This window comes from Galleria mellonella, unplaced genomic scaffold (assembly GCF_026898425.1).
Source record: "Galleria mellonella isolate WM207_F2 unplaced genomic scaffold, CSIRO_AGI_GalMel_v1 utg116, whole genome shotgun sequence".
Taxonomy (NCBI): Eukaryota; Metazoa; Arthropoda; class Insecta; order Lepidoptera; family Pyralidae; genus Galleria; species Galleria mellonella.
The window spans coordinates 3,125,022-3,129,084 of NW_026441978.1; the positions used below are offsets into that span (position 1 = coordinate 3,125,022).

Here is a 4,063-nt window from a genome sequence, read left to right on the forward strand (position 1 = left end):
TGATAAGTATTCTGCAGTCGTGATGCAAAGTAAACCCGTTCCACATAACAAGTATTGAAAAATTTGAATATCAATATATAATACACATGTAGGTACGTACCTACTATCACGCTGTAAAGGATTATTGTCTGCACCGCACTGTTTTGTAAGAATAAACCCGGTTTATTCTGAACTCTGACAATGAACAGACCAGAGGGAAACTTTGTACAAAAGTCGATTGCTTGGGTACCTCTGTTCCATTCGTGTTTCAACCGTGAAGCAGTTGTGTTTGCATGGCTGTGTTTCGGTTTGAAGGGTGGGATATAGCGTGAATTTACTGGGTACAGAGGAATAACACCTGAGTCCTCAGGAATGGCAACGCATGGGGGGTATCATGGGCGAAACAGTATACTCTGTTATGTCCATGGTACTGCTCATGTCTATAGGCGACGGTTACCACTTTCCATCAGGTGGGCCGTCAGCTTGTTTGCCATTCTAAGTTGTATAAAAAAAAACATTCTTAGGATTTACTGGTTGAATATATGAGACCCGCAGCAGAGATCTGCAGCATTGTAATTAGGGGTTGGCTAGACGAGCGGGTGCCAGGCTTGTAACCCTCAGGAGGCATATTTTACCAACCCTCAGAATATTTACACAGCGCTAAGCCATATAAAAAAATTAGAATAGAAGGTTGACTTTGCAGACCACACTCGAATCTTCCCCCTTTGTTGTTTTTCTTTCAAGAAAATAAGTGTAGAGGGATGAAAAGTTCAAATCTTGCCAGGGGTACTCATGATTAGCTACAATGCTGAACATCAAGGCGAACAAAGTGACTACAGCCCTTGTGCATTGTCTCAACAAAAATTTGATTAAAAAAAACATATTATAAAAAAAAGAATAAAGACCTATAACAAACTTCGCATTCATCTTTTTTTTTTTAATTTACATTATTTTAATATAATGAAATGATAACTAGATGTTACCTGCACATAGGCGACATCGAATAAAAATGTAGGATGATATCAAGAGCAATAGAAGCTGAAACAATATTTTTTTTGTGTCTGTCTGTATATCTATTCTGACATCATGCAAGAACCCCAATTATGCAGTTTTCACAGTTATGTTATTAAAGGTCAAACTTAAAATGTGGTATATTCTGATAGACAATTCTAAAACCATGCATATGAATTTGTGACTAAAAGCTAGTAAAAATATAGCTTATAAAAGTAGAAAAGTGAATAAAAGATGTCTTAAAGAGATTGTTTTAGTGATAAATTGGCTTTTTGTATTCCATAATTGTAGATTCTTTTTGTATTATTCTATAAGTGGTACAATTAGGAGTAAATAAATTAAAAAAAAAACCACATAACCTCCTTCTTTCATCTTATTGCAGTATAATTGTTTTATGAGTTAGTGTCATAGTATTCACCCGACTCCACTTCACATACAACACGACTATACTTCCCTGAAGAAATTGATTAAGTAGCTGTACAGGGAAAAAGCACAACTTTTTACATCATCATCATCATATCAGCCGTTTACATATAATAACAAAATTCATTAAAATTTCCTTTGAGAAAAAAAATTTGCACTTAAGACGTTTTCAAACTGGTCAAAGGATATTTGGGAGTAAAAATCTTCTGGTTTGAAAATTTTATTCAAAAATTATTTAATTTTACTAAATAGATACATGAGTATACTAATTCATCCTACTCAAATTTGAACAAACTTTAACCTCAGAATACAATAACTACAATATATAGTTATTTAATACTCCTAGCTAAGCTTTGGTTATACAAATCAACTTTATGGGGTCAATAGGTAAATCTAGGGGTGGTTTATTGAACTACACAATACTAAGTAGCAATTTGGTGTGATTGTGCAGCATTTATTTTTTTTTATTTAATATTTTTAAAAATTTTAAATGATCAATTTTTACTTTTACAAAAGCATGCTTGCTATTTCAAAATTGATGTTAATTTTTAATAATAATAGATATATAATATTAGCACCCTTATATCATTATACATCATATATTATAGCAAAGGAATATAATAATAAATAAATAAATATTATTTTCTCTAAATGAAAAAAATAAATAAAAATATTAATGAATATATTTAATTACTTAAATGGATTTAGTTTTCATAAACATTTTTTTTAAATATATTTTTTTATAAACTATAATGATTCACAATTCACTATAACAACTTTAATACTTGTTTTTACTTCTTGGTCTCTTGACTCTGTCTTAACAAAAAATAAAAACCTTAAAGCATGGCCAATTATAGTTATATAGATTTTTTTAATTTTCTACCTATTTCTACTTAAAATGACATGTTTTCTATAATAATTACATATAAATAAACAAAGTTACATTTAATAAACAAACATGAAACATAAAATCACTTGTGATACTGGGGCATCACTGGACTAGTATTACAAGTTATTTGATAAATATTTATAATTTATTGTTTACTAATTATAGATAATAAGAAGCCAAAAAATGAACAAAACAGCTTTCATTAATATATATATTATTTATTGCACAAAAACATACAGTAACAACAATAAGTTAATAACAATGTTAGCAAAGGCGAACTTATCTCTAAAAGAGATTTCTTCCAGTCAACCTAACGCAGTGGCATTAATTATAATGAAATCCTTTAATTTTTTTAATACTGCATTCATATTGAAAACTAAAATCACAACCATTTCAATTTAATATAAACTAATATTTATGCAACTGAAACAAATTATCATTGTTCCAATAAAAATATGTACACATAATCAGCAATTCAACATAATTTTTTTATCAACAGATATGAATGACCAATATTTATTAAATCTTGTGATTATAAACAAATAGGTATATAAGTTTTTCGACACCTATACAGTATAAGTATAGAAATATTAACACACTGAAATGGTTTTAACAATATTTTTAATAAAAGTCCTAACACCAGTAGTCAAATAAACTATCACCTATTTATGTACACAACACATATTTTGATTGTTAAGATTTTATCCACTGCATCTATAACCAATAGGAAAACTTTATATTATGTGGCATTTTTCACACAAACTTAATCGACATCACCCTTGATGCAAGGGGAGGGCTGAACCCGGCCAAACCCGCATGTCTCTAATGAGACATGGTGCACAGTATGTATAACTTACCCTACCTATTTATTTACTTTATGTTGGTAAAATAATATATTTAAACAAAAAAAAAGTAAAAACTTAGTATTGCTAGTAAATACCTTAAGAGTCCTGGAGAACGCAGAAAAACCGGGGAAATCAAGTGCCGAAGAGTCGGAGCAAATCCTTACACAAGCACAAACTAAAATTTTACCAATTTAATCACACTGCCACTGAAGACCCACTATTTTGGGTACAAAAATTAACACGGTAAATTTTAACACTAGTAAATTATGTCATAAAACGTTCAATAATACAATTGTGAACTGAAAAACATCTAGCATTTCCCCAGTAAAAACAGCCACATTAAAGACAACCACCAATACAAAAATCTTTATTAAACTGATTGAAAGAAAAATTCACGCGTGATGGCGCCACTGACGATTTTAGCGCAGGCGCTGTCAAAATGTTAATTATCTATCTGTACACGCTCTCACAATATTATTTTAATGAAAAAGAACATGTCTTTCTTCTCTGCCGTAAAAATATAAAAAATAATGCATTTGACTCCCAGTAATTGAATATTTATAAGTACAGTACTATTCTTTATTCACACTTTTATTGAAAGCCTTATTCAATTATATAAGTAATTTTCTTAATCTATGTACAACCTTCAAAATACACTTTACAATTTACACCAGGCCCGTATCACTTTAAATAGAAAAATATTTGTACTAAACCTATGCAACCAGTTGATAAAATTTGCAAATTATACACAAAAAGGAATTAAGTCTTTTATAATACCTAAACTTATTGATAAGAATATTTTTAATAGATATATATAGCAAATACTTCTACAACACTATTAATATTAATTTTGTATACTTGATACTTTTAAGTGGTGGCATGGTACTATTTTCTAACTTAGCCAATATACAGTGCC

General features: G+C 29.6%; 1 protein-coding gene across 3 annotated transcripts in view; it reads right to left on the reverse strand.

Annotated features, from left to right (window-relative positions):
* Positions 1-3,533, reverse strand: part of LOC113513933 (protein tweety-like) — a 133,694-nt gene extending 130,161 nt beyond the window's left edge. For all 3 annotated transcript variants that reach the window (XM_052894249.1, XM_052894254.1, XM_052894258.1), the window contains exon 1: positions 3,243-3,533. The gene's annotated coding sequence lies outside the window, so the exon portion shown is untranslated. The remainder of the gene's footprint in view (positions 1-3,242) is intronic.
* Positions 3,534-4,063: the final 530 nt, after the last annotated feature.